Source organism: Peromyscus eremicus, chromosome 7 (assembly GCF_949786415.1).
Source record: "Peromyscus eremicus chromosome 7, PerEre_H2_v1, whole genome shotgun sequence".
NCBI lineage: Eukaryota > Metazoa > Chordata > Mammalia > Rodentia > Cricetidae > Peromyscus > Peromyscus eremicus.
Genome location: NC_081422.1, coordinates 35,849,714 through 35,876,179, shown reverse-complemented (window position 1 = coordinate 35,876,179; position 26,466 = coordinate 35,849,714).

Sequence of the window (26,466 nt, the reverse complement as noted above, 5' to 3'; positions counted from 1 at the left end):
AAATGAGGTAGCTGGGAACCAAGACTGCAAGAGCAAAACACACTCTTTCAATTTTCTCTTCCCACTGTCGTTTCTGCTGTTCCAAGTCCTTCCTAGTTAAGAGTGGAGTTATACATAGGCGCTTGATCTTTATAAGAATGTCCCTAGAACCCCTGGGGACCCGATCCCCCTCTTCCTAGAGTGTGTGTGTGTGCGTGTGTGTGTGTGTGTGTGTATTATACATGTGTACATATGTGGGTTTTGTTTTAACAAAGAGAATTTACAGTGCTCATACTTGATGATTGGCTTTTTAAAATTATGATCACAGTGGATACTGGTTCTTTCATGGTTTGAAGATGACTTTATTTCCTGGGAAAGTTTACTATAGCAAAAAGAGTATTTGTTAAAATTAGAAACTAAGTTTGGCTCATATCTGAGTCATTATCTTGCTGATCTCTGCATTTCAGTGACGAAGTACTGATTCGTCTTCTGAGGAAATTTGACAAATGAAAAAAAATGAAATGAAGATATGTTAAGCAAGCGCTTTACCCCTGGGCTTTCCCCATCCCTAAACTCTATGGTTTTCTGCAGAGAAGGAGGTCTCATTTTGTTTCCTAAGTTGAGCCTGAACTCACTGAACTCCAGGTAGTGCTTGTCCTTGCAGTTCTCCTACCTCAGCACCCCAGGCCTGACGTCAGAGCTCATCTTAATATTATATTCCCATAGGTCAAAAGTTTTCAGCTTTATCTGCCTAGTCAAAGCTCTATAAGGGCTCCAAGGAACAAGAACCTCAATTCCCAGAATATTTTTAGAAGAGACCTGGGTATCAGTATTTAAACACCCTAAGCAGTTACCAAGGACAACTAAGTATGAGAACTAAATATTGGCTGCTACTAAATAACTAAAATAATTACATTAATATTATTCACTATAGATGTAAGGGCCACATTTGTCCTATTTCCTGCTGCATCCCTAAGATCCAATAAGTACCTGGCCAGTATATGCCATACATACAATAAGCATGTTCCCAATAAATAATTACTATTATAATACAATCTGGCTAACGCTTCACTAAAATAGGACTGATCAAATCTATTGTCTACTTGAGTCGTTCTCATTTTGACCTAAGTAAGAGCTCAATTTCCTTCTTTTGTTTGCCTGTGGATACATAAAACAAAGTCATTGGTCATCCTATTGGGTAATGCCACTCAGCTATCCTTGGGATAAATGGAAGGGAATCCACCTGTGACTGTGTACCCCCAAGACAAGGAGTCCTTATAAATCCAAAGACACATCTCCTACATAGTACCACAGCTCGGGTAAAAAGAAGTCAGATTACCTCTTGCTAAGGATCCAGATAAGCCATTCATTCAGCAGATATTCTGGGAAGACTAACATCACACTGTGCATGGCTGTTACAGACTTTCTCAACCATGCTTTTTATGCTAGTGCCCTGGGTATCTTTACATATAATGAGTTAATGTCCTTTGTATATAGTCCTGTATTTGTTATTTTTTAAATCATGGGATAATTCAGAGTATAGCACCTTGGTGGGGAAGCCAGCCTACCGTTGGGATGCTGGCTTCTGAGAGGAAATGGCTACTGGGATAAGAATTGAAGGGCAGATGATAGAATTTGGAATGGATGGTGGAGAGATACAGACAAAAGGCTACAGGTGTGAAAAAGTGAGGAGATGAGGGAGTAAGAGAAGACAGAGATGATGGCATGAGGAGGAAGGTAGATGAGGACTTGATGATTCCAGAGAGTTCTGCTGGAGGAAGAAGCCAGAACATCAAGTTCACTTGGTGCCATGATATCTCAAGGGCAATGGTAATTATAAAGAGTTTTAATTCCTGGAGAATGATGTTCATGATTTAGAGAATTCTCTGGATTCCACTGAACATTCTGCAGGGAAATCCTGGTAGGACGAGGCAGTACTCCAGATACGAAAAGATAACATTTTCTTACTCCATTAGCACAGAAAATGGGAAGAAGCACACTTATCTGAATAGAAGAAAAGGGGGAAGGTCAAAGGGGACACTGAACTCCCAGGCATGGCCTGTGCACAGGAGAGACTGAACCTAGACTTCTGACGTGGGCAGATGACCACAGCATTTAAAGGTGATATGGGATCATTAGAAAGTGTCTCTAACTTAACAATTGTTTTTATCCCATTAGATATTTGGTCCTTATGGATCACAAACTAGTTTTGATTTATACATACACAAGTGAAAGCAAGCTACAAGAGCTGTCTTTTCCAATAAATCAACACAAGTCCACAGTTAATGCAACATTTCTTTTATTGGGAGTCAAGGACTCATAAAATGTCAATGAAGTCACACTTTGTTCTTGGGCTACTCGGTAACAACAAACCTGTTTACTTATGAAGTCAGTGAGAACAGTGTAAGACAGAGCCAACAAGTACTTTGAAAAAACAAGACAGCCAGAGCCATGACGGGGACTGCTTATGACAATGTCAAACAGCTAAGTAGAAAGTTACATCAGTTAAATATCCAGGTATCTCAAAAAGTTAGACATTTGTCCCTTAGCAGAGCCAGCTTAACCATCTCCTTTCAGACAATAAATAAATAAATAAAATCACAATTTAGACATCTGTGGTATCTAGATGGCCACTGTATTAATCACTGCTAAATGTCAATCAAATGCAGAGTGGCTGGAAGCAAGAATGGGATTTTTAGTTCTAGTTTCTTATGGCCAAAGAATTCTTGAATTAGTTACATACATAAATGAGGATTACAACACAAAATGACTAGTGGTCATTGTTAATATTTCAGTATTACTGAAATAGTCATGGATAAGCATTCACAACATTTGCAAAAGTTGACCATTGGTCAAGTGAGTTGAGAAGATGTACAATGGGAGATTGGATCTGTACAGGTGAACAGTGACTTCATGATTGGGAATATCATTAAAGATATAGTATACACACAACTGTCGCTATTCTGTATTCTTTGGGGACAGATCATTGACAACTTCTTGACCCAAATACACTAGTTCATAGCTGTATTTCACAATGACATGAGGTGCTAAAGATGGAAGGAACTGGAGAGATCTACTAGATCCAGTCTATGAGGCATTCCTTGATCATATAGACAGAATACCTTCTTTAATCAAATAGAAGTTCATGTTTCTTTAGGGCAGGAGGGAGTAGTTCAAAAGCCAATGAAAAGATAACTGAGGGCCTTGTATCTGTTCCTTGCTGGGACACTTCCAAATATGTGCTTTGTTTTGTTTTGTTTGTTTGTTTGGGTTGGTTGGTTTTTATTTTTCTAAGTTACTCTGCTTACAGACTATAGATCTATGTTTTTTGTCAAAAAGATATTGTGACAGGGAACTTAAGGCCACTGCTCTTAAAACTTCTGGGGTTTTTTTTTCAAAACTAAGTCAAAAGTTTCATGATGTCTGACCAAAATCAAAAGGAAATGTCTAAACGCTGACAGGCTCTCCTCCACTAAATTCTCAATTTTCTGTCATGAAAATACATTTTATCATTCTGGTGTAACTCATATACAAAAGTGGAGAACATTGAGGCCATAAGTAAGCAGAAGGGCTATTTCTTTCCATGGACAGACAGTAAGGGCTGTGGGGAAAGTGACATCAGTGTGGGTACTGACCACAAAGTCTGACTTCAGGCTCCAGCTCATGAGCTTTGTGACCACAATCTTGAATGTTCATAGCCACACATAGCACCTTGGCCAGGCACGTAACCTCATCAAAATCAGTTTCATCACCTGGGAAGTGGGAACAATGTGTAATTTTTCAGAGCTCTCATGAGATTCATTATGCAAAGTATTTCCTATAAGGAATAAACTTGGTAACTAGCAATTACAAACAGAAGAATCATGAGTCCTACACAGGTGCCACCAATCGCCTTCACCCTTCTAGTGTCAGAGAACTGGCTCTTCAGTTCTAGTTTGGTTTAGGTGACTTCTGGGGTGGGAGAGGGAAAATACATGTGTGCACTATCTTTACAAGACACACAGAGAGGGATGCTGAGTGTTGAGTGGAGTCAAGTTAATAGGTTTTGCTATCTCCAAAACTCGCTACGTGGATTTCCTCTGCCATGCCCTTGCATACTATTATGTCCACCTTCAGGCCTCTATTTTCTCCTACCTTCCCATTTATGTATTTTTTTAACACCCTTCAAGGTTCCTTTGATATTTTCTCTTTAGGGCAATATTCTTCCTTAGGCAAACCAATTTGACCTCTTCTTAGCACATTGTCTTTGGTTTTGTTTCTGTTCTTATTGTCTACTGACTCAGTTTATCATTACATTTTAGGTAGCTTATGTACCCTTGTCCAGTTTGATTTCCACCCTTGGAAGCAGCTGTCATACGTCACAGAGCCAAGCTTGCCACTCAGAGTCTGGGGGCAGGATGTGGTGTTTCTGCGTGGTGGCATGAGGTCTCTCTGGGTCACCTGTGGTGACATTGTCTTTCACTTTCTAGATCTCTCTCAGGAACCAATACTGTATGTTGATAAAAATCAGTCTCCCCAGAAAATTCAGTCTTTTCATACATTAACACACTTGGGCCAAGTTGCCTTTACACAATTGCACTAACAAGCATGTCCATACTAGCATCAAAAATACATGGCATGTGAATCTGAACACAGAGAGACGAATACACACAAGGAAGGGAAAGCTTTTGACTCATGAATGGTCTGGGTTTTTCTGTTTCTTGCAAAGATTACTATTGGCTGCCACTGCACCATGTGGGTGGCTGCTGTGCAGGAGGGGTCTCTTCAGGTGGTCAGTTGCTTTGTTTCAACTTCACAGTTGGCATGAGCGGTCCATCAGTCTAGCAGTCTCTGTCGTCTTTGTCCTTTCCCCGGGGAGACATTCCTGAGAAAGGGGGCTATAGGACCAGCTGAAAGCAACATCAGTACAACTGAAAAGATAACAGAACACGTCACAGACAGTTACCACAGTGACTGTTTAAAGGAAATGAAATGGCGACACCTCAGAGACAATGCTATTTCTAACTCCAGCAGAAATGCTACATCACTCGGACAACAAAAAGCGGCTCTCTTTCATCATGTTCCCCCTGCTCAAGGATCAGTTAAGCAGTGGTCTCGTCCCAGTGTGGACGAGAGAGTCCTACTTGAAGGAGTGCTTCAAGTCTACCCTCACTGAACCAGGACACACAGGCAGAGATGAAAGGACTGCAGGGTCCAGGGCACATTGAAGTCAGTCCTGGGAATGAAGATGATCTAGGTTGGTTGTCAGTGCCTAACTGCTCAGCATGCAGGAGTGAAGGAAAGCACTGGAATTACTGGGTGCTAATTGCTGACCCCTTGAAATTATCTTGGTCTTTCTAGTACCTCGCACAGAACTTGGTACATGGTACTTAAAGAAAAAGAGACGGAGAAAGGGAAGGAGGGAGAGCAGGAGTAGTAAGAAAGAGAAAGGGAAAGAAAAGGAAAAAGAAAGAAAGAAGAAAGAAAGGTGTGTGGATGGAAGGAGGGAGGGGAAGTGGGGGGAAGAGGAGAGAAAATAGGAGAAAGGAAAGGAAAGAGAAAGTAATGAAGGAAGGTGAGAGTTACCGGAACACTGGGGCACACAGGGAGAAAATTAGTGAGATGTAAGCACATTGAAGGTGTCAAGACTGGGGAATCAAGTCTGATTTAAGAAGGGCTTCTACCTGCTGGGTGGTTGAGAAAAATGAGGTGGGGCCCTTTCCAGGTGGCTTTGAACATGTCAGTGTTTCCTTTGGGAAGTATGTTGTGGTCGAGCAACCATTGTAGGCTCCTGAAAGGAGTATTACCACAATCCCAATGAACCAAGAGGAACAAGAAACACAAAACTAAAAGGCATCGATCCAACGGAGAAAACAAACCGCACTCCGAGGGATGACAGGCAAGCAGAAGGGCTGGGGGACAGGGTGTGGCCTAAACAGGAAGGTGGGTGTCTGTCTGGGAATCTTCCAAGTCAACATTGAATGATGTGGGTTTACAACTGGGATGAAGAATTCACTTCTCCCACTGGATAGCCTTATTTTGGTTTCCGTTTTCTTTGATTTTTGCCCCTAGGCTGGTGTTTTTTCAGTCACCATCCCTTCCTGAAAATGAACTCCAATCTTTTGTGCTTTCTCAACAGGGCAAAACAGATTAGTAAATACTAAACCCGGGAGGCGGAATCAGATGTAACGTTGAAGGGCAACTGATACCAACAGACTCTGGGTTCCTGGGTTCTGGCCTTGTTCCGATTGGCCCCACACTGTAAAATAGCTTCAACAACTCTGAGAGCTGTAAGAACTGAGAACCTTCCTGGTCTGACCCACTCACTTCACAGATAAGGATATTTGAGAAGAGAGGTATTAATGTTACTCTCTTACTCTGCAGGAGCTGTTGTGAATGAGATGTGCTTTACAGGTGGTTTTAATTTAACTAAAACCTTTGACATCAGCTTCTCCATTATACTCACACAATGAAATTGCATCAATGAGCTAGGTACACTGAATGGAATGTACCAGGACACATCACTGCACTAAATAAGAGTATGCTGGGGATGCTGGTTCTCCAGAGGAGAGATCTAACTGGTAGAATGACTTATTTTTAAATATTGTGAATGGGCAGTGTATTTTATAAACAATGATATTGAAGATGGGTGCTAAGCTTTTGGCATACATGCAATATTCATTTGTGAATAAATTAGCATGATATTGTATTACAAAAGGACACTGTATATAGTACTTTTATGATTCATATAGATAGTGAATAATGGAAAGTCCAAGAATATGTGAGAAGATAAAAAAAAAAAAAAAGCTACACATTGCTTTGGAGTTACACAGACCCAACCCATGCAAAAACGGCTTTATATACTATAAATACTATTTAAAAAAATTGAGGAATGAATATGCAGCAGACAGTAGGAGAATGGACAGATTTCACATGTTTGTCATGAGTTAAAAATTTTGTAGATCAGCTTTGTTTTTTTGGTTCTATACCTACCAAATTGCATCGAGTAGTGGAGTGGGGTCTTCTACTCAACATAAGAGTCTCTTGGGATCCTTTTTGTAATTTGAATGCAGAAGAAATACAAGTGAGACCCTTACATTGCCTTGCTCAGTAATAATTCTCCAAGTTTGTCTTGACAATCTCATCACCTACTGCATACAGCCAAGTGCCAGACTGACCAGCCAACTCACTGTGCTTCTGCCTGGGTTTTTTTTTTTTTTTTTTTTTTTCTTAGTAGGTAGATCTTCACGGGGGAGCTTGCTGGAGAAGGCTCCCCAGGGGAGCCATCAGTAGATCTCTGGAATCACGTTGAGGCCCCAAAAGGGAACTGAAGTTAGTACACAAGAGTTCCAGTTACTCATCACGTGACATGCAAAATGGAGGGGAAAAGCAGAAAAGGAATTGTTTATTATTGTTAATGGTTTGATTATTTTGATTAAGTTAAAAACTATTATCTCTGCCTAATGTTATTTCTCTAATTCCAACAAAGGAAATGTACTCCTTCTAAGTAATATCTACTACTCTGATGTTCTCCATGCGTCCAAGTTATCCGAAGTCAGGATAAAGAACAAATCCACAAAGAATTGCGAATGTTTTGCAAAGAATTCCAGTGTCTCCAGTGACAACCCTTCGGGGGATCATTAGTTTTCACCATCTAGGTTTTTTGCTTTCATTCTCACACAAGCACACCGGCTGCAAAGTCCTTTTATTCTTATATTAATTAACAAGGAATTACAAAAAATAAGCTGGCTTAAAAAGCATTCTACTCAGGAGCAATTGCAAGTGATGAGACATGCCCAAGGGTGGGGGGTGGGCGACAAACTCAAGTAGGCTACATGTAAAGCAACGTGCAGCTCTATGCACATTAGTATAATTACAGATTGCAAATTATATCGGATGTATCTAATATCTAATTTTTTGAAAGCTGATTCCACTTGAGACTTCAATAACAGCATCAACATTTTGCAGGTGGCTCCTTCTGTACAGTATCCAAGGGGAATTATTCTTCTAATGTGCTTATAGCCCTCAAGTTAAATCTGGAGCTCCTGCTTAAAGGACCAATGAACAATGAACACTAAGAATAACACCTTGACAAAGGAAATGGGGAGGGGGTATTACCCTGCACAACACTGAGTACAGTTACTTATTCTATCTGTACTGTGAACACGATACTTTCTTCAAGCAATAAGGAACTTCAATATGCATCATTAGAAAATGTGGGAGAGGCTACACACACACATTGAGGAAGCCAACTGAAAAGCTAAGGGTTGGCCATCGTAGATCTATAGATAAAAGAGACCTGTACGTCTGAGTGGCATGTATACCTTTTACTGCAAATGGAAAGTCTTACACTAAATTCAGCTCATCGAAGACAGACATCCAGTTTGTGTGTCTAAAGAAGATCCAAGCTCTGCTTTGAGCAACTGGCTTTGTCCTCATGCCCTACATGAATCAATCTCCAAAGAACTAAAATATATTTGAGATCTCTCGGAGAATGAAACATATTCTTCAAGTTGATTGGATCCATTTTTTTTTATTCCTCTTTAAAGATCTTTCTGCTAATTAGTCGGGGTTGCTGTTGAATTATTTAATTATCTGCACTTTTGTGCAGTGAAATATGTTGTCATAGCACACACTTTACAGTGCAGTGACTGTTCACATTTAATGATGCCTCTATAGTTAGTACTTTCCTTTGTTCAGCTCATAAGTGGTTTTAGAAAAAGGGGTGGGACCCAAAGGAGGAGCCTTGGGGTTTGTAAAATAAAATCATACATTCCTGTGCATGTGCAGAAGCTGATGCATTTATATGAATTTCATCATAGAAATCAAGCTGCAGTTCCATTCTGAATAAGGCACAGCACATGTCGGTGACTTCAAATGCAGCCTCAAGGCTCTGAGTGTACCTTGAACGTCTCTCTAGTGAATCCTCACTGCAATGCCATGGGGAAGGGACGACTTTCTTTCTTTCTTTTTTTTTAAATCAGCAAGGAATGTCTTTAACGAGGAAGAAGTAAATTATGATAATTACTCTGAATGGTCGGATCCTTGAGCATTACTAATTAGCATTTATTGCCTGGATTATAGAACAATACAAGTGAAACCGAACCGCGATTGCTCTTTTACCTTGGAGACTTGAAAAGGCAATGGAGGAAGAAGTCTGCAGCCACCTCCCTGGTGCAGACTACAGTCAGTCCATCTCTCCACAGCCTGCGGACTCCCTCCTTGTGGAAACACACCCATATGGTCTTCAGCATTTCCGGCCCATTCATCTTTTTGTGTTAGCCTCATATTTGCATGGGCGATCATAGTTTCGGGAGACTGGTGACAGGCGAAACATTTTAGCTATAATACCAGCTGAGCACAATATTATCAGTTGGGTGAGCTTAGCAATAAAGAGCTAAAATGCCATGCTCCAGAAAAACATGGAATTCTTCCAGAGAAATATTTGACTTAAAAATAGAACAAAGAACTCAGCTCTTGGTGAATAAAATTTTACATTCCTTTCCTCACTTGCCCTTAGGATTGAAGTTAGAAAAAAAAATTAGCCGAGAAAAGATGATGGGTTTCTGGTTATAAGGACCTTTATTTATTTATTTATTTATTTATTTATTTACTTATTTATTTACTTATTTATTTACTTATTTATTTACTTATTTATTTATTTATTTAATTTCCATTAGGACTCTGTGATAGCATGGATTCTGAAATTAGAAAACAAAAATTAGATGCTGATGAGCAGGCTGACCGCACAGAATAAATGGCATTCATATAATTTGGCAACTGAAATTTTTAAATAAGCCAGCAGGTAGAAGGAGAGAAAGGGAAAAAAAAAAAAAAAAAAAAACCTGAACCATTTATCACTGTGCAATCCCCGCTGTTCTCCACACCCCATTACAGTGAATGAAGAGAAAAGACTACAGGCAGCCAGAAACCCGGCCCTAAATACAGTCACTAGTCTTCCAAATACCTTCCACGGTTTCCCCACCCCACTCCCTTCTAGTCTGAAAGAATAAGTTTGACCAAATCTGTGAGGAGATTTAATAGACTGGTGGAAGAAATTAATTCTGCCGAATGAGCAAATGCATTCGAGTTGTCTAGATGCAAATAAGAAAGATAATACTTTTCTTTGCCTTTGACATGCTAGGCGGATTAGTTTAGAATGTTAAATCTGATTTTATTAGAATATATTAGCAGTGTTTTAATTAATACCAATCAAACGTTTTCTTTCCCTGGGGCTTGATATGTTCCTAACACTTTCTAAATCATCTATTTTTCTCCCTCAGAAAAGCAGAAGAGAAGAGAAGAAAAAAAAACTACCAAATCACCAAAGCCTTTTGTTACATTCTTCTTACTTAACTGTATTCAATGGAAAACTGTAAACTTTTCGTATAAAGGTGTTTTGCCCATAAAATTGGTTCCAGTACCAGATTTTAAAAATGAGTACTCTTCTCTAGTTCGCTCTCTTAAAACAAAATAAAACAAAAAGAACAGAGATTTGAAAATTAAGCATTTAACATATTTTTCTTTTGGGTAAATATTGCAAAAGGGGTTTCAGCTGGTTCTTCTTGTTATCAGTGCGGCTTCTTAAAGCTGTTAGATTTCAACTGCGTTGGTTGTAAGCTGGCAAAAAAGAAGACTTTTTTAAAGGAGGTGGTCGTGTTAGTGAAGGGGTGTGTGTGTGTGTGTGTGTGTGTGTGTGTGTGTGTGTGCATGCTAGTTAAAAATACGGTGAGCCACTGCACCCTGTGAACTGAATTGTAACTGTGCTCCAAGGAGGTACAGGACTGCATTCCACTCATTATCCCCCCTTTCGCTCCAGCTTCCTGTCCTTCTGCACCCCAGCTCCAGTTCCCTGGGTCTCTTTTCTTCCCCCATTGCACCCCCACTGCAGCTCACCGCCTTTTTATTTGTTATTTTATTTTATGTTTTTTTATCTGCCAGGCTGGATTTGCGCTTTTAAAGATCAGTATCAATAATAGCCTGCTTGTTTCGGCTACACTCTCCCTTTAAAAGACAGTCCCCTCTAATTGATGCGTCTGGGCTAGTCTAGACTGGTAGTGATTGAACCAACCACCAATTATGTTATTCATTTCACTGAACTTCGCTGATGGGCTCCATGAGGAAGAGGGGGTGTTGAGAAACCTGCCCTTGCACTGAAGTAGTTGCCTGCTGAAATGTAGAAATCTGTTATGTCGCACGCACTGCTGAATGCCTGGCCAACCTGCATTACAGTAGCAGCCTGAGAACAGGAGCAATCCACTTGAAAACATGGGAAAGCAGGGGTGCCTGCTAGTACAAACTGAAACGTTTGTATTGAATTATGTCCCTCTATCACTTGAAATCACAGAGAAATCACATCTATCATATCTTTATTGATCCATGCACACATTTCTGTCACGTCAGCTGCATACATATTTTGCCTTCAAAAAGCACCAAATGTTTGCCAATCTTTCAAATGTATAATGTGATCATATGTATTACCCATAAGTTAAACTGATGCACCACCATAATTTCCACATAGCTATGCATGCACATTAGTTGAAATGGGATGGGGAATCATTAATCATTTTATATAAACTAATGGGAAAAAAAATCTCTTAAATAACTGTAAGCTTTGAAGCACATTCTATCAAAGGCTGCCAAGTAATAGTTAAATTACAGCCGTACAAGAGGTTTCAACAAAAGACGTAGCACAATTGTTGCACACTTCTCAATTCAGCATTCTGATACAAAATGCTTTCTTGACTGTAATTTGGGGTAAATGAGTAAAATTGAGATAAGCATTTAAAAATGGGACAACAGTAGCTTCCTTCACTTTCCTCTCTCTGCGTACAATGAGGTTACAACCATTACAAAATCTTTCAAAGATGAAAGCATTTGGAGTCTGGGTTGATTTAGGCATTTTCCAAAAATGGAGAGAAAGGTTGGGCTGAGAAGAGTAAAACTGTCTAAAGGAAACTGTACGCCCGAATTTTCTGCAACAAAGGGAAGGTAAGCCGCGTCCTTCTTCCCTAATGTGAGGCTGACCTGAATCATTGAAATTACCCTGCCATGAAAAGTTATAATCCCAGAAAACTACAAACTAGAAAATGCTAACAATTACCTCAAGAGAGGATCCTTTTTAAATGTGGTTTGGTATTACCAATAGCTTTGTCGAATTGAATTAAAATCCTGATAAAAATCTTCCCAGCTTCTAAAGAAGAGTCGTAGGCATTGATTTCCCCCAAAGAACGCAATATCAAATGCACTCAATTATTTCTTTCATCCCATGATATTTAGAAAATCCATTTCTATTCTTATCACCTTTAAATTCACTAAGCATAACATTTTTAAAGAGGTACCAAAGCAAGGAAGTAGTATTCCTCCTTTCATTTGGTTTTTAAGAAATCTTGCAAAGTAACACATATTTTATCTTTCCCAGTCTCTTCATTTCTTTCCTTTGTATTGAATACAAGAGTTGAATATTTAACCTATTCATTTATTCCAAACCAGTGGTTCCAGCATACCTATGTCAGTGAAACCACTGTCTAGCCATATACAACACATGTGTGGACAATGAAGATATAATATATTCTCATGCCCATTTTAATTGAGCACAATTTTCAGATTAACTGTTGAGTTTAAAAGTTGGAGGCATGGGGCATTCTGGGACTTCAGCTGAGATGTTCTGAGGTCAACCACCAGGTACTGAGCTGTTGGTGTTACGCTCTGGTAGTACTGCGTGTTGCTCTCAAGGAATAGACCCCGCCGATGAGTTTCCACCAGCCTCAGTGTCAGCCATATACACAGGCGTCCATAACAGCCAACACAGGATGCTAACAGTCTACTTCAACAGAAGCCAGGAGCTGCCACACTCTGGTCACCTGATCCTATCTAACAATGGAAGCCTCAGAGGTGTACTCTCATCACTTCTGACAAACTTTCTTTTCTTTCCTTTTTTCTTTTTCTTAAAAGACAAAAAGTTCCTTCAGCGACGCAAAGGCACGACTCGCAGCTCCCAAGAGCCTAACCCGTGGATTTAAACGGTAAACATCACAAGTTAGGGTCTCAGGGACTGAGGGGAGCGCAACACAGTATTTTTTTTCTTTCTTGAGACAAAACAAAGCAAAACGAGAATGACAGGCAATTTCAGTTGCAGACTCGGGACTAAAATGCAGCAAACAGGTGGTCCAGTGTGGCGACATTCTGGCTTTCTAAGCCTCTTCCCTTCACAAAATTTAGATCCATTGCTGACTCCGTACAACCCTGCATACGCAATATATATGTATGCCTGAACATGCAAATGGCAGCTATATCAAAGAAAACTTTTAAGCTTTGGGCAAAATAATATACTAAATTGGGAAATAATATGAATAGACTCAGAAAATGACCATTTCTATTTGGTTAATTAAAAAAAAAGCGTGATCTACAATCAGGATTAAATATCTCTTTAAAGCTTTCATTTGTAACTAGCAGGAATAGACTAAGGAGAAGAAAATAGCCCTCTGCCTTCCCCCAGGGCAAGCGTGCCACATGCAACAATCCTAAGAGATGGGGATTGGGAGAAGCAGGATTCCGAGGTTAGAAAGGTTTTTGAACTCACCCATTTGAAGTGGAGCCCGGCTGCAGAGCTTCCAGGAGCGCCATCCAGAGCCGGGGGGAGAATGTGAGCTCGCAGTGCGCTAGGCTAGGCGAGGTGTTCAATAGGACAGAGAATGGGGCGGGGAGGGAAGGCGGGGGCAGGAAGCGATACTCCAAAATTGAGAGAAGACCGTAACTCTATGGTTTATGCTTTGGCCGGGCGTGGGGGTTGGGGGAGAGGCAGTAGGGTGGGAGTGGAGGGAGGGGCTGGGGCTGATCAAATTTGGAAAACAGTCGGTAAAAAAATTAAAAATAAATAAATCGAGAGAGAACAAGAAAATTTCCCAAGGACTGCTTGGAAAAAAATTTTTTTTTTCTTTTCCTTCTTCTTTCTCTAGCATGCAGAGTTCTGTCAGTCTTGCAAACCGGGCCCTCCTCTGCATCAGCTGCTTGGCTGAGGCCAAGGCCAAAATCACCCAGAGCGAGCACCAGCCTGTCATTTGGTAGACGCAAAGTGGGAAGGGGTGGGTGCGAGCTGGGGAGATGCTCCCCCACCCTCGCCTCCCGCTGCGGATCCTTTGAAGCCTTTGGCCAATATTTCAGAGGAATCCGAGGCATAATCCCCCTCCATCTTCACAGACAGCCACTAGTGCTGTACCTGATAGAATCGCTCTCCCCAACCTCCTCTGCCTGGAAGCGGAGCTTTCCTGTGCAGACTCAAAAAAAAAAAAAAAAAAGAAAGAAACCCGAAAGGGAGGGGACCGACGGGAAGATGCTTCTTTTAAAAAAAATTTCTTTCCCCTCACCCCTCCTTTCTTTCTTTTATCCCAAGCCTGAGCAAAGTGGATGGCTGGCTGGGCACACAGAATAACAAAGCACTGGCCTAAGGAAGACACTGGAGGGGGCCCTTCTACTCGGAGAAAAAAAAAAAAAAAAGGAAGAAAGAAAGAAAAAGAAAAAAGAAAGAAAAAAACAACTAGGAATAGCGAAGAGCTCCAGGCTCGCCTCCTCCCCACCAGAAGAACTAGAATCACGCCAGCCAGCCTTCTAAATCGTCTCTTTCCCTCTGTACAGGGTCTGTTTAGAACACACACACACACACAACTTTTTTTCTCACCTCTGTAGGTCCTGCTCATGTACAGTTCTCCGTTCAGCTCGGCGTCTCTCCTTTTTCTCTCCTTCCCCTTTTCCTCTCCAAAGAGCCAGTCCGTCATCATACCTAGTCTTCTCTCTCTCTCTCTCTCTCTCTCTCTCTCTCTCTCTCTCTCTCTCATATTATTAATAATAATAGCCCTTTCGACATAGCAGCATGAAGTGGCTGCCTTTGAGAAAGCACATTTAATCTTTACTGGCTCCCCTAGGCTTCGCTGAAGAAGAAGGCAAGGGGAGAAAAAAGGAGAGAGAGGAAAAAAAGCATGTAAGGGAGGCTGCTGACGGACAGCAAGCATCAGGCACAAATCAGCGACAAGTTGAATTTTCCTAGACCACACTGCCCCCTTTCTTCTCGGCTCTCTCCCTGGGCTCCTGGAAAGCCCCAGTGTCTGGTTACAGGAGGCAATGGGTCTCTTTCTGCCAACCGTGGTGCAGATTCCTCACATGCCTGCTTAAACCTCTGGCAGAGAAAGGAATCGATATCCCCCTCTAATCACCTTTAGCTCTTTGATGGCGTCCCCCCTTTTCTGAGAATCCGCTTGGCTTCCCTTGCCTCCCCCGACCCGCCCCCCCCCCCCCCGCCAGGCTCTCGCATACAAAGCTTGAAGCAATGTCATCTCTCACTTCCTTCCATATCTTGAAGACAAGCCTCTTCTAATATTCTCGCGCTTGCTCTCTCAGTGTTGTGTAGCATGTCTCCTCCCGGACTAGCAACACCGGATGCACGGAGACATCTCCCTGACTACTAATGAGATCAAAAATACACCATCAGGTCAGGGGAAACTAGACATTGTTCTCTACAGATTCAAACGTGTGTGTGTGTGTGTGTGTGTGTGTGTGTGTGTGTGTGTGTGTGTGTTCTTTTGCTAGACCTACAGTTCAGGTAGCTCATTTTCCAAAGTGTTGGGTGTGGGGGAGGGCTGATCAAGGTGGGGACTGTGAAGAAGTGAGACCTCGGATGCAATGTGGTTCTTTGGCCAATTGTCTGGCATCCACACACATTCATGAACGAGCGCAGGTGAGGCTTCTTGTGAAATTTTCTTCCTTTCTTTTTTATTTTTTTTTCTTAAATGGACAGATAGTCAACAACGCCCAAACATTTCTTTGAAATTGTTGTGTGAAAGCAGAAAAGAGCAACAACTCAAGTCTATATTTAAGATACACAGACACTCTTCAGGCACGTAATGATCACAATGCTAAACCTCATGCCTTTCAATGGCTGGGTTTTGCTGGTTGCCTCCGGTTGCAACGTGCACTAATTTGCCACTTACGTTCCATTCCTGGGATTTGGAAAGCCATTCGATCGGTCTCCTCAGCTCAGCCTAACCCTTGGCTTCCACTGCAGGCATTTTGCTGATTCCTGAAACCTTTGTAGCCTCCCATGTCCATAAGATACATGCATACTTTATTGATCAGCCTAATGTCCCTCGATAACGATAAGCAATACTTCAGATGGGGGGGGGAGAGAGAGAGAGAGAGAGAGAGAAGAAAAAAGAAAGTCATCCCTAAAAGATGAAGGGAGCAGCATGCAGCGTTTCTGTTGTCACCCATTTTAAATGCTTGCCTTCCATACAGTGTCCTCTCAAAGAAGGTACCACCCCCAAAATTAGGGTCTCTACCTATCTATAAACACAGTGGGTATATTGCTGTCTTAACCCAATTTTCCCAATGAGGCTAGAATCCTGAAGACAACAGACAGACAGCCCTGTGTTAAAATAGAATACGGAGTTCTGCAAATAGCAATAAAGGAGAGGAAGAGAGCCAAGGATGCAGGTTCCCTGCAAGTGGGAGCTTTAAAAGGTAGTTTCTTTGTGCTCGTCACAGACATTCATTGTGCTTTGTCTCTGATGGTGAGACTTCAGGAGCACGGCTGGATGCCAACAGAAGGAGAAGGAAGAGAGGAGAAGCGTATGAGATGAAGAAGCAGAGGAAGGGCAAGAGAAAAGGGAAAAGAGGGAGAGGAAGGACAGAAGGAAGAGGAAGAGGAGGAGGAGGACACACAGGCAAAAGAGAAGAAGTAACAGAATGTTGGAGTATCTTTAATACATTTGTTTTCTTATTGTCATGACTGGGAAGGAGGAAGGTGTGTGCCAGGAGTTGGTGACTGGGTCAGAATCTTTTTTCAGATTTGGCTAATAGAGTGTTTACACTAGACTGATGAAGAAAAAGAGAGAGAGAGAGACATGCTAAAATAATCAAAAAGGGTGGAGCTGTCAAAAAAAATCTTTGACTCATTGGGTGCCTCCCTGTAACGCCAAGATGAATCATTCCTAAGGAGAGTCATTGATGGTCTCAGTGTACTTATATATATATATGAAGGCCCGAGAACAGGCCACTGTACCCAACCCAAAAGGAGAGATAGGTGGAGAATGGAATTCTCCTAAGCCCTCTGATTTGCAGTAACAGTTTAATATGACTTCCACACACTAAGCTAATCTGTCCTTGTCTGTGCTCACTCTGCTTACAAAGATACACAAATATGTGACTTGTGAAAGTTAGGCTAGGGAACACATCATTTTCTCCATACAACTCAGTGAGGTCTTTGGAGGATACTTATTTGAAGCAGTTAACACCTGACCCCAATTTCTGTGGGTAATTAGTGAGCTAGATAACCACACAAAGTGGGTAATTATTTAGTACCCAAGGGTACGCTAGAAGTGGGTAGTGACTTTGTTAACAAAAGCATATCTCTAATTATTGTATCTATGATGGGTGTTTTAAAAATACCAGTTACTCTATCAAGTGAACCATGATAAATAAGTAACTGTTTTACTGTCCTCAGCATATACATACATGTCTTCCATCATGGTTCAGAATATTTACTTCTAATGTATAGAGTGTAGTGAAGATTAATTAGTGAATGTCTGTGCGACTCTCAGAAGGTGAGATGAACCAGAGAGCTTCTAAATACAATATTAATACTGTTATTGGGACTTTGGCTATGTTATCTTTGGCTGAGAGAAGCTGGGGGAGTAGATGCTATTGTTCAGCCTATGCCTTGGTCTGATGGTAATGTAGGGACCACAGACATAATGATTGTGATCATGGGAAGTGGTCAACTGCCTGACAGTCTAACCCAGCTGGAAACGAGAGGTAGATAGTATTGAATCCACAGCTGACTCAGGTTAGGTCTGAGGAGCTGGGCTGAGAGGTGGGGAGAGGGAGGAGCCACAAGCCTGAAGGGAGCTGAATCAGCTGGACCACATCCTCCTTCTAAATTCTTCCTATCACCCTCCTTTGAGGGAGCACAAATACATCCAGAAATCCCTCAAAGATGACATCTGTGCAAGTTCTGGGATAAAGTTAGCATAATGACATTGGTTATATAGTGTTTATTGTGGAGAAGAACTTCTGTATGCATCATGTAAGCTGATGCAAATACATTTTAAAATATTACTGTCTTGAGGATAGGCACATATAGACCAACCTCAGATATCTTTAGCCCAGAATAAGAACAATGAGGAAGCAGTTTATTGCTTTTATACGTCATTCCTAGGATGAGAAGGGTACTATTTATTTTTCCTAAGAAGAAAAATGAAGGAGGGGGGAGGGGACAGGAGGAGAGAGAGAGACAAAAAGACAGACAGAGCGAGACAGAGACAGAGACAGAGACAGACAGAGAGAGACAGAGACAGAGAGTGCAAGCATGCTTTGGGGACCCTGATCCTGGAGATCAACTAAGCCTTGAAAATAATAAACAAGAATAGCAAAAATGAAAACTTACTACTTTCTCTGTGAATGGCCATCACATTGAGTCTGTTGTCTGGGTCTGGCAGAGGCAGGGCAGACAGAGACCTCTGGAGTCCACATCTTCAAGTAGGATCCCCACACTTTCTCTTTCAAAAAGATCAACCTGGGAATCAACCCTAGGGATCTGGGAGACGCAATTATGTGGGAAGGGTGAAAAAATATGCAAAGATGTTGTATTCCACGCAGTGGATGCTTCTAGGGAGCTGGTAAGAGAGTCGACCCCATCCTCCAGCCAACAGGTACCACTGCCGAAATCTTCACTGGCCAACGCTCCCAGGACACATGTTGAGGCTAACTTTGGGGTAAATACATTTGAAGAGCTGAGAGGAAATTTCTCCAAAAGCCATCCAAGCCAGTCTTGTGACCCGAAGCCCAGTGCTTGTCACCCCCTCTCTGAGCTCAGAACTACAAAGGCTAACTGGCATTCTCCAACCCGCCCAGCTCCTTTCAAACCCACAGACTGTGCCAGACTTGGCCCCACCTCCCCCCTGCAACAGATTCTGTAGCCCTGCTCCACTCTATGCTGAAGGGAGCCAGATTTCCATTTTAATTGTCCTACCTGGCTAGTCCCTCTGTCACTAGTCCTGGTTCTTGGTTCTTGGCAAGATTTCAAAGACCCAATCAATTGTTTTGTCTCCTATAATCTTAATCTTCAACACCTCCGGTTCCTACTTCCACCAAATGTGATCCTTTTAAACACAAAAATGTGATGTCTTCTGCAGTTTCTTGCATGTCTGAGCACCACTACCTCCTTTCTTTGGCCTCTCTCACTCGTGTTTAACTTTCTTTTTTTTCTGCCTCACTTAAGGGAGGAGCCTGAGGCCAGAGCTAGCGTTTCCCCTTTGCTCCTCCTTGTACTAAAGCATCTCAGACAAGCCAAAGCAACCCAGGACATTTCCTAAAAGCTTACCTAAAAAGAGCTGGAGCCATCAGAGAACAGGTGTGTGTGTGTGTGTGTGTGTGTGTGTGTGTGTGTGTGTGTGTGTGTGTGTTGGGGGAGGGGTGGGGACACATACAGAGAGATACAGACAGAGATACAGTTAGAGAAAAGTGCCCTAACTGTAAGAATGCAGTAGGAAAGGCCCACAGGCAAAAGAGTGGAGAGAGTTAACTGTGACAAGAACGTACAGATCACAGAAAGAGAGAGAGAATGGGGGAGGGAGAGGGAGAGGGAGGGAAGGAGGGAAGGAGAGAGAGAGAGAGAATCAAACATATACAGTGAACAGTTCTATCACAGTCCCCTTCCATCAGATAACTCTGATCAGGGATTTGCCTTTCTGTGGACAGGTATGGAGAGTCAACAGTGAGCCACAGCAGCCTCTGGGATGGGATGGAATAGAAGGCAAACTTCTTTAATTCACCACCTCCCCCTACTTCTGTCCGGGCTTGGGGGCTAAGACTAGAATGGCACCCCTGTGTATCTCCAAGACGTCATGAGCCTGGCAATTGTGCGGTCCCTGCCTACTCTTCCTACTTAAGTACTTATACTCCTCTATTGCAATCTTCTTTTTGTGTTTACTCTAACAGCCATCACTGCGGGACGTCTACATTCCAGAGGCAGAAAGCTTATATCTCAGTCCTTGCCTTTAAAGACGTTGTGAGTGGTTTCTAGACATAGAGAACAGGGTTCAGAATAGGCAGCTCTGCCCAGACAGTGAGGGCCAGTGCTAGGATTTGAACCACGTACATTTGCTTAAGTACAATTTTGCCTTTGCAATTGTTACAGCCTTTTGTCCTGTATTAGTGTAATCACTCTTTCTGATTGATCTCCCCAGACTCCCTTGGTTTCTCCCGTGTATTTCCACTTTACTCCATTCTAGCAGTGCTTCTATTTTTGATGATTTTTATCCAATTCATTCTTGTCTTGTACTTAAGAATGTGCCAGGCATTGTGTTGGGCAGTATCATCCTTGGAGCTGGGAGATAGGCAATGACCTCTCCACCCTGCTGTCTCCATGTTCAAACTCTAGGGCCATGAAGGAAAAGGCTGTGACAAGTTCCTGATGTGCCCCCAGGGAAGGGCATAACACCTAGATGTAACAGGAGTCCATCAAAAGGTTTTGAATATACTTTTGTGTTAGTGTGGCTTGTATTGAAACTTCACTTTTTTTTTTACATTTATTATTTACTGTGGAGTGGGGCATATTCCAGAGCACATAAGCTGATGTCAGAGGACATCTTGAAAGGGTCAACTGTATCCTTCTACCCTGTAGGTTCTAGGAATTGAATGAAGCACATCAGGTTTGCCAGCAAACGCCTCTAACCACTGAGCCACCTTGTAAGCCCATATCATGGTTTTTTTGTTTGTTTGTTTTGTTTTGTTTTTTTGAAAGAATGGGGTTCTTGTTTAAAATAACCTTTAGGAAAAAAAAACTTAGCAAACTACCGTACAAAACTATCATGTAAGAAATGGTGAGTCTCAGCCTGAATTTTTAAAGACCATACTCTGGCCAATGCCCCATGTGGAGTCACATTCATAATTCCTTCTACAAGTTCTGAGGCCATGTGGTTTCTTGTGTGAAACCAGTGCAGTGTGGCTTAGGAGGTCTTTTCAAGTGATAAATTGTGCAGGGTGATGTGGCAGGGAAGGAATATTCTGGGATGTATGTGAGGAAGCAAAGGGCTTCTACAAGAGTGTGTGCCGGAATCCAGGTCTGCAGTAGACACTCCAAGTGTTTCATGGCCATCTGGCCTGAACGTCTCCAGGGTTTCGTAATGTGTACTCTGAGGAGAGATTAGACAATTCCTTATTTTGCCTAAGGAAAGAATATTTTAAGTACTATAATTGCTATCTTTGCAGGCTAAATTCTATTCTCGTCTTAAAACAAAACAAAACAAAGGGTTTCACGTATTTTTTCACTTGAACTCATCTACTAGTACAGAGCACAGTGATAGAGAAAAACCAAAATTCCCAGAAAAAAAACAAATCCAGGCAGTGGAGACATTATCATGTTAGTATGGCTTGCTAACTCAGACCTTGATAGAGAATACATGTTTGAGGTCTCTTAGGTACAGCCTCACAACCCCTTCTTGGTTCTTTGCCAGTGTCTCCTCTTGGAGTTCTTTCTCCCTCTATTAGCACTTTCCCTCTGAATCCATTGGGCTCTTTTATTTTTGTTTCTTGGAAAGGAATATCTTGTCTCTGATAGTCGTCTGAAAAGACGTGATGAGGCCTGGAGTCAAGTGCACAGACCACCATGGCAGGCAAGAGAAGAGGTGAAAATGGACCAGAAAACATGGTCAACAGGTGTTGCTGAGCAGTGGGGTGGATCTAGTCTGTTTGTCATCCCACATTGTCTGCCTCTGAATAGAGGTGTGCGTGGGGGGTGGGGGTGACTAGGATGGTGTTCATCTGTCCTTCTCTATCATACTGAGCATTCTGACGCCATTGAATTTGGTTACAAGTATGCTGCTATCTTCAACTGACTGGGAAAATTTTCCTGCTATCAATCCACAACACAGTTTGTAAAGTTGTATCCTTTGGGCTGCTGGTGAGCTTCCTCAAGTGAGAGCTGAGGGGGATGCCACAGTCATTCTATCCCAAATGCACTCATGATGTAGACTGTGCAAATCCTTCCAGCAGGACAGGAGTCCCCCAGGAACTGACTGCTCTTCACAGAAAGATGAAGAATAGGAATGCATTTACATACTGCATGGTCAGCAGAGCCCTTACTGAGCCGAGAGGGAGCAGCATGTGGCACAGGTCGTATGTGGCACAGGTTGCATGTAGCTCAAGTGTACTTACGGCCTGTCATTTTACACTCAAAACCATACATCAGTTCCAAGTGTCAGGTTAGATGTGTCGAGGCTGAAAAATTGGATGTTTCTCTTCATAAGGAAAATTTAAATTTCTTTTGTGTGGTGGGTATGTAAGGTTTAATAAAAGGAGTCCTCCTAAAAGGGGAGTGTATTGAAGACGTGGTCCCCAGCCAATGGTGCTGTCGAGTGATGATGGGTCATGCTTTCCACATCAAGGGATTAACTTATTGAGAAATCCATAGACCGAATGGCTTATTAGGAGGTGGGGCTGGATAAAGGAAGTAAGTCACGGTGTGTGCATGCATGTAGGTGTGTATGTGTGTGTGTGTGGGGGGGTGTTTGAAGAGTAGACCATGTCCCTTGTCCTTTCCTATCTGTCCCAGTTTGAGAGCTGAGCAGCTTTGCTCTGACACAACTTCTTTGTCATGAGGTTCTACCTCAGCACAAAAGGGCCAGAAACAAAAAACCTCTGAACTCTTGAGCCAATATTTCCTCCTTTAAAATGTTTTTCCCCCCTCTGGTAATTTGGCACAAAGACTGAAAGACCAACACACTGAGTATTGGGAAAAATCAATAATCCTCCAGTATATACATGTCATAGTATTTGTTGCTATGTATTTAGAAAATGATTCTGTTGCCCCCCGCTTCCACTTCAGTGGGTGGGGTTGGAAGACTCTTGCTAACCCACAGAGGGCCTGCTGCTTCTGGGATGGCACCACATGGAGCTGTAGCTTCTGGGAAGTAATGTACAACTGGTTCGTGGATTGCATTGGGCTCCAGTGAGACCCACTTAGACAAGAAAGGTGAGAGAAAAAGGTTGCCATCTCCAGGATAATGAGGAGAGAAAAGAGAGTGTCCTCCCAAAGTTGGATGCCAATTACCTGTACACCAGGAGGATGATGTGTGATGCAAAACCCACTATCCTTGGCCAAAGGGTGTGGGAGCCAAGTTCTATTTCTGCCTAGGTTCTCAGCCATTCATTCAGTCATTAGGTTCAAGCTGCCAAGCCAAGAGATGCAGATCCATCCCTGAGGCTTTGGAAGGTAGAGATTACTGGGCCAAGATCCCAGAGAGGATAACCAAATAAAGACACAGGCCAAAGATTTGGTCTGGAGTCATTCCTATACTTTTGAAATTGCCACACACAGCCTGGGGGTTGGGAGAAAAAGAAAGAGATAAGAGAAAGGGGAAGACTAGGGAAGCCAAGAGCATTCACATCTCAGATCAAGCTTAGGGTGGATGTGGTTCCCAGTGGGACTCTGGCTGACTAAGTTAATGCCCCTTTATGGTAGCCCTCCTCCTTGGCTTTCTAAGCACTTTTCAGCAGAGGCAGGGAAAGAGGAAGGTCTGTGACCCATCGAGAGGGAGAGGTTGAGCCATGACTGTTCTTCACAGTTCCCAGTCAGATTCTCAACATTTTTTTTTTCACAGCAGTCATTCCTATTCCAAAGAGTCAAGGTGGAGGCTGAGGAGATGGAGTGGGGCGGGGTGGGGAGGGGAGAATGAGGACCCGAGTTTGGATCCAGCACTTGCATAAAACCCAGACTTTGTCACGTGTGACTGTATAACTGCAGGGTGAGGGAGGAAAGAGGTGGATTTGAGTCTCTGGCTGTCCAGACAGTGCAGCAGAAGAGTTCAGGGTTAGTAAGAGATCTTTCTTCAAAAAAAAAAAAAAAAAGTTGCAGACTGACAGAGGACAATACCTGGGGCTTACCTCTGGTCTCCACATATGCATGCAGGAGCAAATGCACCCCCCCCCAATACATACACCCAACATACATGTTAACATCCTCATGTACATACTTTTCATATTGCCCAGCCTTTGCAGGTGTCCTGTTCTTCCTTTTCAGCCCTTTACATCCTAACAGTGTAGGATAGGCAGGGATGGAAGCGAATGTCTCAATGTCACTCCTGTCTCACTGGCAGGAACCAAGACAATTAATGACTAAGTGCTTTTCTCAATAGGGTTGTAAGAACACTGACCATCAAATCCAGGTCTCACCCCAGCTTTTGTGAGCTAGTATGTACAAGTTGCCCCAAATTTATTCAAAGAGTGGGTTTGCATGAATGCAAGGTGTCTTTAATAATAATCACACCTGGGCATCTTCGTTTCCCCCCTGTTATTAATGAATGATGGTGTGGCGAGGAAGAGCTTTCAACAAGACACAATTAAGTTTACTCAAGCATTTGTAAAATAGATGAGTCTCCAAAGTGCTGAGCATGCAGAATTTAAAAAAAAAAATTAAAAGAATACAGAAGCATAATTTGAGATACATTTTTGGGTCCAAGGTGCTGTGGCAGACTCAGAATTCCTACTGAGATTCAAATGGCAAGAGATGAATAGAAAGCACTCGGGGGAGAAGCTGAGGAATATCTTAAAGGCAGAAAGTGCTACCTCAGAGATTTTAAATTTGGCACATTCGACACTTCTCAAGGAGTCTCTCTCTGCTACACATAGCAAGGACATGAATACCAAAGAGGACTGTGTCACAGGAGCCAGGGTTGTTTTCTGGGGTCCAATGCTTTGACCTCCTTGGAGGTTGGACTCCGCTCCAGTTCATGGTAAACTAGCTGTAGCCTGTGACCCCACATCCTCCAAAATCTGTGGAAGGTGAACTCATTCCTTTTCTTCTCTTTGTTTTCATTCTCAAGTCTTAAAAGACTGGCTGTGATAGTGTGACCACCTACCCCAAGTCTGGACAGCTTAGTTAGGTCTGTGAGTCTATAAGGTTAGCTGGTGTGTGTGTGTGTGTGTGTGTGTGTGTGTGTGTGTGTGTGTGTGTGTGTGTGTGTGTGTAGGCCAGAGAAGAGCATCAGTGTCCTGCTCTATCACTTTTGTACTCATTCCCTTGAGACAGGGTGACAGGGTCCCTTACTGAGCTGGAAGCTCAGCAGCTTTCAGCTAAGCTTCCCCGCCCGCGAATCCTGAGCAATTGTGTCATCTCCACATCCCTCCATCTCTGCATCCCTCCCTCGACTCCCAGGATGCTGGGATCACAGGTGTTCACAGCCATACCCAGCATTTGGATGTGAGTCCTGGGGATCTGAACTTAGGTCTTCCTGCTTGTGCAACAGGTACTATAGCAACTGAGACAGCTCCCCGGCACCTCAGGAGGATTCTTGTGTGTATGGAATGAGGATATGACATGTTAATTTTTGGTCCTACTGAGGTATAGCACTGTGCTGGCCTTCCAATAAGAATTTTATAGGTAATTTTTTTTTAAATTCTGCACTCTTCTGGGATGTTGGCAAAATCCAGAGTTATAAAGTTCGGAAGAAATACTGACCAGTCAGTTGATTAAATACAGATTAGCTCTCTTAAATTGTTATTTTGAAATTATAATTTTCTGGGGGGGGTATTTGTTTGTTTTTTGGTTGTTTGTATGTTTGTTAGAAAGATCAGATCTTTCAATGCAGTCCAAGCTAGCCGGGACTTGATGTACAGCCCAGGCAAGCAAGCTAGCATTGGACTTGCCCTCCTCCTGCCTAAGCCTCCCACGGGCTAGGATTATAGGCATGTGGCACTATTTCCCACCCAGACAAGTAGTCTGTAATTGATCATTTTCCTTTCCAGTCATGAACTCAATTACCTCAAATTTATATCTCAAAATTTATGAAAAAGAGAGGGGGTGGGGGGAAGGTAATGAAGGATTCAAGTACTTTGAACACAAAATAGGTAGGTCTGCCAGCGCTTAGATTCTCTTCAGAATGTTAGCAGTAGGTCGGATGCTTCCAGGGTTCTGCCCACTAATAGCTTTAAAGACAAAGTAACTGGAAAATTGGACTTGAAAGATAACAAACAAACAAACAAAAAAGGATAATGACTGATAATCCCCCCCCCCCCCAATCTACGTGAACATATATGTCTGTGCTCAGATGACTTGCTTTCCACTGTGTGGTAAGAACTCATAAACATGCCAGGAAAGTCCATTTTGTTCAACAGACTCATGAAGAACTGCTGTGGTATATACAGACCGGGTGGAGGGTATGGAGGTAGGGGAAGAATCCTGCAGATTGTTTTCATGAAACAGAGCTGAGTTCTTATGGACTTGTAAATTTATTCATTTTTAAATAATTCTTCATACCATATAGTTTCATCACATTCTCCCCCCCCCCCATCTCCTCCAAGATCCTCCCCACCTAATGAACATATTTGACATGGGATTAAGCACCAAGGTTAAGAGAAAGAGAGGCCCTCTGAAGAAAGTAAGAGACATCGGAAGCGTGGGTGTGGGGTTCACTGATTCGTCGGAAGTAAGACATATCCAAGTGTGGGAATGGGCTCCTC